General features: G+C 35.8%; 1 pseudogene; it reads right to left on the bottom strand.

The window, feature by feature from the left end:
• Window positions 1-9283: 9283 nt before the first annotated feature.
• Window positions 9284-11524, bottom strand: LOC149253650 (DEAD-box ATP-dependent RNA helicase 42-like; annotated as a pseudogene).
• Between the last annotated feature and the right edge of the window lie 278 nt (window positions 11525-11802).

The raw sequence follows: 11802 nt of genomic DNA, 5'->3' as shown, positions 1-11802 counted from the left end.
CCCTCTCCCCTCCTTCCCTCTCTCATCCCTCCCCCAGATCTCTCTCTCTTCTTCCCTTTGTCTCTCCCTCTCCCCACATTTTAGTTATGTATCTATCTCCCTCCCTAACTACCACATTCCTCTCCCACCCCCATTTCCTCTCTTTATCTATCCCTGATTTTCTCCCTCAATACCTCCTTCACAACAAACCCCTTTCAACTTTTTCTCTCCCTCTCTCTCTCACCCACCTTCTCTCACTCTCCCTCTCCTTCTCTCTAAGGTATTTTTTAAGGATTCAAATATTATGCCTATGTATAGTATTATAAGAAATTATTCGGGTTTAAAAAATCATATATATAGCATGTAGCAAAATATTCGATAGAAAAAAATATAATTTACTATTAAAACTAGTATATTTTTGGCGAATATCACAAATTTAATCATATATGGAAAAAATAGGATTTTTTTAACAAAATGGGCTAATATTTTGTTCATAAAATGTCCAAAAAATCGCCAATTGGCGACATTTTTCCCCTTAAAAATTCCCTCCTCTCCTCTCCTCTCTCTCTCTACCTTACTCCCTCACTCTCACTTTGACTCTCCCCCATCACTCCCTCTCTCTCCACCTCTCTCTCTCTATCACTGTCTTCTTCCCTCTCTATCTCTCTCTTCTTCCCTCTCTCTCCCCTGTCTAGCTCCATCTCTACCTCCCTCTCTCTCTCGCTCTCTCTCTCTACCCCCCACCTTCACTCTCTCCCTCTATCACCCACCTCAATATCTGTCTCTATCTCCCTCCCACTCTCATTCTCTCTCATTCTCCCCCTCATTTCCTCTCTCTCTCTTCCCTCCTCCCTCCCCCTACCACTATTTCTCTATCCCTCCCTCCTTCATAACAACCCTCTTATAACTCTCTCTATGTGCTCCCTCCTTCATAACAACCCTCTTATAACTTTCTCTATGTGCACCCTCCAAACCTTTCTCTACCTCCCTCCCTTTATCTTTCTCTCTCTCTCTATCACTCCCCCCCGTATTATTCTCTTCCCCACATCATTTCTATACATGTCACTCTTCCTAATCTCCCTCTCTTTCTCTCCCCCCACTCCCTCTCTCTCTCAACCTTCCTCCCTCGATTTCTCTCTCTTTACCCCTTCCTCGGTCCATCTTACATAACAATCCCCCTCCAACTTTGTCTCTCTATTCCACCCTATGTATTTAACAACTCTCTATCTCCCACCTCCAAACTCTCCCTCTATATCTTCCTTCTCCACCCTCATTCCTTATCTCTCTCACTTTTCAACGCACATTCTCTCTCTCTCTCTCCCCCTTTTCCCTTTATCCCTCCCTCTCTCCTCCTCCCCCGCCCCCTAACCCAACCTCAATCATTTCCCATGTGTTAAAGTTCATAGTAGTAGGAATTCCATGTGTTCCTAATGGCAAAACACACACATGTTCATCCACTAAGAATGCATGCATGTTTTTAGTAGCAAGAACATGTGTGCATTCCTACCTTAGGAATCCATGCACATTTTTAGCAGCAAGAACATGCACACATTTTTGCTTCTATGACCATGTGTGCATTTTTAGTGGTAGGAACGCATGCATGTTCCTACCACTAGGAACATGTGTGTTTTCAATGAAAATAATGCACACACATTCCTGATGCTAGGAATGCAGGCACATGTTTATCACTAGGAATGTGCACATGTTTTTTTATTTATTTAAATTTATTTAGTGGGAAGCTTACATGCACAATGAGTTGGTTGCTTCAGATATAGGTTCAGGATAAAAAAACCTGGTGGTGCGTGAGTTTTATCTTTGTATTGGTTATTAGAGGTGTATGGCGAAAATTTGCAAAATTCTAAGATTTCATAACTCAATCTTCATCATACTCTTTCGGTGGTCATCACCCTTTGGCAAATACTCTATCCTCACCACACCTTAGGTATACAATCTCCTTTTGTAACGGTTCTTAGCTAGTTTCACTTGATTTATTCTCAATTTGTGTTGGTTGGTTCTAAGCCTTCTCACGAGTACATTCTCTTTCTTTTTATATGGCCTTTTTCACCTTTAGTTCAGGCTTTCCGAAGATATTTTTGTCATTTGTCCTTTGTTATCGTTGTTGTGTCTTCTTTCTCTCCCTCGACAATCACTCTTTCCCTGTCCTGTTTTTATTTGGTTAGAAGTTTCATTTTTTCAACATGCCCCATTAATGAGCTCGCTCAAGATGGGGAGCCGAGTCATGGTTCCCTCAATAGTGCCCATGCCCAGCCTCGAGCCCATATCTCGACTGATTAATTCCATGAACACATCCCCTTGGACATTCAACATGAAATCAATGACATTGAGAAAGAAGCCATAGAGGAATGGGAGAATGTTTTTTATTTAAAGGGATTTAGTCTCAAAGTGGGTCCCTGATTTCGGGACTACTTGAAGCCACCAAATTCATTACCTACACATCATTGACCTCTATTAGCACATTGAGGATCTCCTAGGAAAAAAATTGTTTGGGTGCAATGAGAGCAAGGATGAGATTATCCTCTGCATGGAGGAATTTCACCTACTTTACCAGTGTATGGATCATGGGTGCAAGGAGGCTACCATTTCATGATGAGACGCACCACCACTAGGCAATCTCGAGTGCCATGCACCTGCCAACCTGCTTTAGCATTGTTACTGGGTATGTTGTTGATAGTAGCTATATTTTATTTCTTTCAGTTATAGAGACTATGTATTTGCATTTTTTAGTTGTTGTTCTATCAATGGTTGCTATGCCTAAATTTTGTATTGGGGACAATTGTTAGGCTAGTTTTGAATATTGTTACTAGTCTAACTCCCATCTATTGTCTATAGTCTAGTTTCTTGTTAGGAAGACCAAACCAATTTGGTATTTTGATCCATTATATGCGATATAAATATTTCTCATGTTAATATAGAATTCTGAGAGTGCAAAAGGAAAGAATAGTTCATAAGGTACAATACTTACTAAGGTTTTGTCAATGGGGTAGAAAGCTACATTGGCTTGACCATGGATAAAATCTCTATGGTTAAGAGCACTTGAGTCAAATGAGTCTTGGGATGGGTGACCTTTCTTGAAAGTCTTCGTTACCAAGTGCAAGTTTTGAAGGTGATGATTTTTGTTTTGGGATCCATTTAATTGGTTTCAATTCTACATCTCCACCCTTTTGAATATCACTAGATGAGTAAGTGTTATGTGGACTATCTAAAGTCAAGAAAAAATGGTCATCAATCATTAGGGGAATTTTGAGGTCTAAAATGGGCCTCCTAAGAAAAATGTACAACAAAAATACACTTTATAAGAACTAATATGATTCAAGATGATGACTTCAACCATGGGGATGATTCACCATTTTTGGACTAAAAAATTAAAAATATTAAAAAATAATAAAATAATAAAACTATTTTTTCAACTTGTATTTTCAACTTATCTCCCTAAGGTTTTACTCAAATTTCGAGCGAGAGTACTCGTTGGATGCAAAATTTAATTCCTCATCCAAGGATTACCCATGTTGCATACTTTCGATGGACTCTGCTACACGAAAAATGAGAAATACATGAAAAAAACGTGATTGCAATCACATTTTCATGTATTTTTCATTTTTCGTATAGCACGGTCCATCGAAAGTATGCTACATGGGTGCTCCTTGGATGAGTAATCAAATTTTGCATCCAACGAGTGTTTCTGCTCAAAATTCGAGTAAACCCATAGGGAGATAAGTTGAAAATACAAGTTGAAAAAATAGTTTTTTCTTTTTCCCCTCTAAACTTTGATGATGTAATCTAATCATACTTTATTATTACCACTGTTATTTTATAATTTCCTTAGGAGGCCCATTTTAGACCTCAAAACTCCCCTAATGAAAATTGATGCTCATGGGATGTGGTCATATAGATGAATGACTTTGAATATGCTGATAATCTACAAAAAAAAAATGACATTTCACACTATTACACTGCAAAAACCCTTTACATTTTGAAATAAAGAATATGGAGTTTTGATTGAGTAGTTTACCAGAGACAATATTCATTGAGATTTTGTAAATAAAATAACAAACTAATTAAATTTAATTACGCAAAAAACCTTTATAACTAAACATACTTAAGTTAAAGAAGTTTTGGGATAAATAACCTTATAAAAGAAATACCCATTCCAAAATGCACTTCCAAAGCTGACAAATAATATTACATGATTAATCTTATTGATATTAATCCCACTTTTTTCAGCTTTACGAACATCTTTTAATGTAATGATTGGTAAACTTACAAACATCCTTTAATGTAATGATTGGTAAATATATAATTTAGGCACATTAGCTATGAGTAAATGATACTAATAAAATATAGCCACATATAAATAATTTAAATATACAATTAAAAAGGAAAAAAAATTGTGGGGTTGCATTATCTTCTTTTTAACAAATTGTTCTTCTATCCAACTTCAACCTAAACACACCTTAATATTAAAAAAAAAAAAACTTGTAAAACATATTAAAAAAGAGAGATAAATTATATGATTATTTTAAAGGAAGTTGTACTCTTTATTCCTCTAATCTTATTAGTGTAAAATGAATGACACCAAACAAGTCTTAATACTTGCATAGTACTTGCCTCTTATGCAAAATTATTTGACAACCAAAGACATTGATGACAATATATATATATATATATATATATATATATATATATATATATATATATATATATATACATATAATTTAATAAAATCCATTCATTGGTTTATTATTTGGAAGTGAATAAAATTTTAAAGGTATTTTAAATACTAATTTCAGATATATATATATATATATATATATATATATATATCTCTCTGAAATTAGTATTTAAAATACTTTTTAAAATTTTATTCACTTCCAAATAATAAACCAATGAATGGATTTTATTAAATTATAGAAATATATAAAGTTCATAGTTATTAACATTTTAATATGTGAGAGTTTTAACATATTTTGAAATTTCTTTGCAACTAGTAGATATATGGTGAAAATACATATACATATAATTAGGAATTTCCTTTACCACAAAATGCCATGTGGATAGTTGCGCACCATTTTTTATGCAAATACTTGCTTAAATTATGGTGAGAAACTATCCACATGACATTCTTACATAAAAATTGGTGGGCAACTATCCACATAGCATTATGTTAGGGCAAAATTATAAGACTTTGCAAACATATTTTTTTTTAGTTTTTATTTTTATTTTTTAATATATTTTTATATCTCATAATTTCATTTACAACATTTTGAAAAATTATTAATTTTTATTTTTATTTTTAAAATATTCAATTTTTTCAAAATTTGAATGAATTTCATAAAATCCATTTAATTTTTTTATAACTATTTAAAAATCAATTTTTAACCGAAATAAAAAACAATATAATTTTAGTCCAAATAATAACCATATAACTTCCCTTCCACAAATATAATTATTATAAATTTTAATATTCTTCTCACTTTGGTTATGAAAGAAATTGAAATATGATGGTAAGCCTTAACCTTATCACACAAAATTTTTTGAAGGTTAACATAGTAATAGTTATCCACACTTAATCAAACACCAACTCTACTGGTAGAGATATTTTCTCAGTTTGACCTCCTTTCATACGAAGTTGATATTGTTTGAGTACTCTATCCATACTCATTTTTACATGTATCGCTCAGAAGTCAAATCCAGATTTTTGTGTATGGTGCTCTAGTTGCCTGCTAATTTAGGTTAGGGGTGAGGAGGATGCACGATATTTTGCAGGAGCCCACAAGCACAGACGACCCGCAGAGCTGTGAAAATCCAACCTCGAACCGTAAGCTTAACATTGTAAATGGAAGTTGTTGAGGAAGTCGCAGAAACTGAAGTTGAATTGCAGTCTATGGAGTAGAATTTATGAAACTGATCACGAAGAGCATTTCTTTTGTGGTTGATATTGATTTATATAACACCATGCTCACTTGATTTGGATAATCGCGATCTGATAATGAGCCATTTATACGACGTTTGACGTCCTTTCAAACTTGATCACTGATCTCAACCTACTTATCCAACATGAGCTGATCCAAAATGGATCCTAAAACCTCTAAGTCTAAGTCCTCAAAACTATCGGAAAACTTTATCGCAAGTAAAAACCATGAAGAATGGCGGAAAACAGAGTTCAGCAAAGAATGCACCATAGTCGTTGGATCAGACCAATCAACGGTCCAGATCAAATCAGTGGATCACATTGAAGGGTTCGGCGATATCGCATCAGCGGAGTATATCGGAGGCGGGCCTATGGAAATTGCGATCATGATCTAGCAACACAACGTGGACCGTTGATCAAGCGCTCAGATCAACGACAGAGATTACACATCGCATCGCAATATTTCTAAAGGGAGGACTTAACCCGCAGGCCCGAAGACCATGTGATATGCGATTGCGACTTATCGCATCTCACAGAACCAAAGGGAAAGGACCGAAGCATAGCAAAGGGTCAATGTGTGATAGCAATTGACGATATGCGATTGCGATATATCGCATTAGAATATCGCATCACAACATACAAAGGGGTGCTGCCATGGACTCGCGACCCCACGATATGTGATACATCGATATTGGCAATTGGCGATTGGCAATCGGGTAGTGCAATATAAAGGGTCGTTGACATGCGACATGTGATTGCGATCAGGGTGAACCCGAAAGGAAGTATAAATTCAGCTCTATAAAATTTGAGTTCCAATACAAATGTGTTTGTCGGGCTTTTTATGTGTATTGGTGTATTTCCGTTATAAAACCGAAATACAAAGGGATTATGACCGTAGCACTTGCGATAGTGATATAACAACGGACTTGATATGATTATAGGTCAGATTCAATATCATTTGAAGTCTAGCTTGGCAGAAATTCTCACTGTTTGGGTGTATTTCTCTGTGTAAACAGAGAAACGTATTCCCGGGTATTTCACCAGCGCCAGTGGTCCTTTCTGTTTAAAAACAGGTGGTCACCATACCCTAGAGAGTTTAGAAATTATTGTTAAATGCTCAAGAAGGAGATGATGGGACAGCGGCCAGGAACCAAAGAGCCCGAAGAGTGAAGGCGAACAGACAGGGCCGAGAGGCCTAAAGCCATTCAATTGCAGCACATAAGAGAGCATGGACAGACAGAGAAGAGAGCAAGAGAAAGCAGAAGACAGAGAGCAAGAGGGAGAGTCTGTGCACTCTTTTAGACTCGAGGATTTTCAGTAAATCCCTATTGTTTTGTCACTGTTGTGTTGAGACTCTGTTTGAGCTCACACTTGTAATATTATGCTCTTAAAGCCATAATATAGAGGTCGACACTGAAAGCTGGACTAGGAGACGTAGCCAGGAAGTCTGGTGAACTCCTTGATTATTTGTTGTGTTGATGTGTGTGTTTATTATGTTTTATAACTGTTCATTGTCTATATTATTCGCAATATTTTTGATTCGTTGCACTAAATAATATAGGCATTCCTGCACATGAGTCTGTAATACCTTAATATTGATTTAAGATCTCATTTTCAGATCAAGTGGTATCAGAGCTTAAGGTTTTGTTAAGGTTAGACAAGCTTGTGTTGGATTTTGAATGCTAACTAGATTAAATCTCAAACTAGGAGAAGGAGAACTAGTTGATGCCAATCCAGAGATTGGAAGAGTCTATTCTCAAAGGAGAATGGCAGAAGAAGCTCCACTAGGATCAAAATCTGAGTTCATGGACAGTTTTATGGCCATGCGAGGCATGGTGGAAGAGATGTATCTGGAGTTTAAGAAGGGTCGAGGTGAAAGCACTTCAAAACCCAAACCAGACAAAGGAGCATAGGAACCTTTTCTAGTTGCCCCTCCAGAAGGCAAAGTATAAGGAGAAATTCCTTCTCCACCATCTCCTCCATCATCACCTTCATCATCCTCATCATCTTCTTCGCATAAAACTAGCCATGATAAGAAAAAGAATAAAACTTCTTTGATTAAATTAGATGTGAAGTTTGATTTGCCAATTTATGACGGAGAACTTAATGCAGAGAAGTTAGATAATTGGATAAGATAGATTGATGTATATTGTAGGGTGCAGAACATTGATTCAGAAAGGAGAAAGATTCAGCTGGCTAGCCTTCGACTTGGAGGAACAACACTAGTATGGTGGGAAGGAAAGACACAAGATGATCTACAAAAAGATGGTAAAATCATTTATACCTGGAATGAATTTGTTTCTGCTATCAAAAAGCAATTCTATCCTTTAGCTTTCATGTAGCAGGCAATGATGAGTTGGCAAACTCTCTCTCAGTTGAAGGGTCAAAGTGTACAAAGTTATACTTAGGAATTCAGAAAGAGAGCTTTAACTCTAGGTATATCCTTGGACTCACCTGAGACTTTATTGAAGTATATAGGTGGTATGCATGGTTATTTAAAGCATACTCTACTCACGTTTAATCCCACTAGCTTAGATGATGTATCAGTTCAAGCGACACATCTAGAGGCTAGAGGTAAGAATGTAAACCCAGAGGTTGGGGGATCATATAAATATTCTGTAGCATAAAAAATATGGCTGAAGCAAGAAAACCGATAGCTTGTAGATTTTAATATAAAAATACACACAGGTATTTAATAATGTAATTTATTATTATATATAAATGTATAAGATGATTTGAATGTACAATGAGGACCCTGCTTTTATACCTCAGTAGGTGACCTTTCATGAATGGGCATGTCTTTTAGACATGCCTTTTCACTTAATTTAATGACTATTTAACCTAAATAATATTTAATTATTTAATATTAATATTTATTTTATTTATCTAATTGTTATGAATTATATTCATAACATAGCCTCTCCCTTCGGAAGCTTTGTCCTCAAAGCTATATTGCTGGGGGTTTTCTTCATTTAGTGTCTGTCGTCTCGTCATTGATTCGTCATGTAGCTTATCAGTACTATTTCCTTGTATATATATATATTTCCCTTCTTCTTCTTCTTCTTCTTTTTTTTAAGTCTAATAATTTATTTATTATTTTTTTTTTTAAACTCTATATATATATTTTTATTTGTTTAATTCTATAATATATATATATATTTTATAACTTCAATTTTATTATTATTATTATTATTTTTTTTTTTTTAATAACTCAAGTAATTTTTTTTTCTCTCTTTTATATCTATATATATATATATATATATATAAAATTATAAACTATATATATATTATAAGGTTATAATATATATGTAATTATATAATTTATATATCAAATTTTTATAACCCGGTACTCACCCAACTGACGTCGTTCAACGGTCACGCTACATCGTTGACCTTGATCTTGCACAAAAGCATGTACTTCAAACTAAATACTGCACGCGGATCCTCAAGAGCATTAAAAGCCTCAAATGCCTCAAAGAAGTAGCTGAAACCTATTTTATAATCCTTCTCCTCGGCATGAAGAATACCACTCTGAAGATTAATAGTCCCTTGTTGAGCAGGTGGAACGTATAAGGGGCGTAAAAGTGTCAGGAGACTCCTCAGCTCTTCCCCACTCTTCTCCTGTGTGAGAAGATCAGAAAGGTTGGAAATCGCCTGCTCCTTGACCCGGATAGCTTCAGAGGATGAAGAAGGGTTTTCAATTATCTGACGAAGGATAGAAATCGACTCTGTAGGGTCGGTATCCTTAATGTCCAATGCATGACTAAGAGACTCCGTTGTTGCAACACTAGTGGCAATTAACAAATTACAGACATTGCTTTTAAAGTCAGAAATTGTAGACTCCCGATCTGTCTAGTCCTTGGCCCCATGAAGAGAAAGACATGGATAGCCATGTTTAAGCAATTCCTTGAACAGAATGTCACATTTTTCCTGTGAATGTACAAAGACTAAAATTTTTCCCTTTACATACCACTCACCAAGAAGCTCCAAAAGTCTCAAGAATCTTTCACCTTCGGGGCGAACCTCTATAGATTGCGTTATATCCTTATTAACAACACTACGTCCACCAACTTGAATTTCCACTGGCTTATTCAATACTTTGCGAGCAAGAACCTCTACCTGCCTAGGAAATGTGGTAGAGAAGAGCACAGTTTGTCTGTCTGGTCTGGTATTTTGAACAATTCTAGTTATTTGAGGCTCAAAACCCATATCAAACATCCTATCAGCTTCATCCATAACAAGGTAGGTGACTCTACGAAGATTTGATATCTTACCACCACTTGTACATAAGATATCAATCATTCTACCAGGTGTGCATACCACAATTTCAGTACCTTTCTTCAAATCACTAATTTGTTGTGCTACTCCTGAACCTCCATAGACAGGTATGCAATTCAATCCTAAAATCTTAGCAAATTTCTTGATATCAGAGTGAATCTGTTGAACAAGCTCTCTCGTGGGAGCCATAATCAAACCAATTGGTCCATCACCTGTAGCAAGAGGAGGCTGATCTTTAATATGCCTTAGCATAGGCAAAACAAATGCAAGAGCCTTACCCGAACCTATTTTTGCTACACCGATACAGTCTCTTCCACTCATGATCACAGGAAGGGCCTGAGCTTGAATAGACATAGGCTTCTCGAAGCCTAATTTTTTGATGACTTCGAGGACATTACAAGTCAATCTAGTCTGGTTCCATGTCTTGACAGGCTTCGGTATATCTTTTCCACAAATCTTCAACTCAAGCTGCTTTCTGTAAAGTGCAACTTCCTCTAATGTCATCAGAGATATTTCTCTTACTTCCCGGTAAAAGTCTTTCTTGAAAGGAGCATACTGCACCTTGGAGTGGTCCACAATAGATAGTTTCTCAACTTTAGTTTTCTTCACTCTCTTCATGAACTCGTCATCATTTTCATCATCCACTTGATCTTCATTGAAGTCTTCATCTTCTTCGTTATCCGTATCAGACCCCTCACCTAGTATAATTCTCCCGAGAGTGTTTTTGAAAGTCCTCTTTCCTTTGGAGCCTACACCTTTGGCTTCATTCTCAATTTCATTACTAGGCATGGAATTTTCTGCTGTGCTATTCAAATTTTCCATGTCAGATGCAACCAAAGTATTCATGAATGCATCCAGAGGATCAATTTCATCTTCAACATTAGCATCGGATTTATCAATCTTCATGGCCTCTCCATTTTGTATATTTTCATCCTCTAAATCAACCATTACAACATTTCCATTTTCAAACCCAGGAACATCTCCATGTGCTTTCATAACAGCCAATACATCATCATCATCAGATTCTTCACCTTCAAGGGTCCATTTTTTTCCAACTTTAGCCTCTGGTTCACCCTTATCCTCCCCTCTCTTCTCCTTCTCACTCTCTTCCTTCATTCGTTTCAGCTCTTGCCAATCTGGTTCGAGCGGTGAATATGTATTATCGATTTCTGCACAAGTCTCCTTAAAACATGTTGTAGCTTCAGCACATGATTTTTCTAAATGCCAAAATACTTCTTGAATTTTATTAGAATTCTCCATGGATTCAAAACGTGAATGTAATGATATATTGTGCGGCCAACTACGTTCAAAGGCCCGCATGATTATATCGTGTGCCATGGCTCTGATACCACTGTAGCATAAAAACTATGGCTGAAGCAAGAAAACTGATAGCTTGTAGATTTTAATATAAAAATACACACAGGTATTTAATATAATAATTTATTAATATATATAAAATGTATAAGATGATTTGAATGTACAATGAGGACCCTGCTTTTATACCTCAGCAGGTGACCTTTCGTGAATGGGCATGTCTTTTAGACATGCCTTTTCACTTAATTTAATGACTATTTAACCTAAATAATATTTAATTATTTAATATTAATATTTATTTT

The sequence above is a fragment of the Pinus tabuliformis genome, chromosome 7, assembly GCF_031772625.1.
Source record: "Pinus tabuliformis cultivar Carrire ecotype Pingquan chromosome 7, CPIR1, whole genome shotgun sequence".
NCBI classification, from domain to species: domain Eukaryota; kingdom Viridiplantae; phylum Streptophyta; class Pinopsida; order Pinales; family Pinaceae; genus Pinus; species Pinus tabuliformis.
This window is presented reverse-complemented; position numbering and strand designations above follow the sequence as displayed.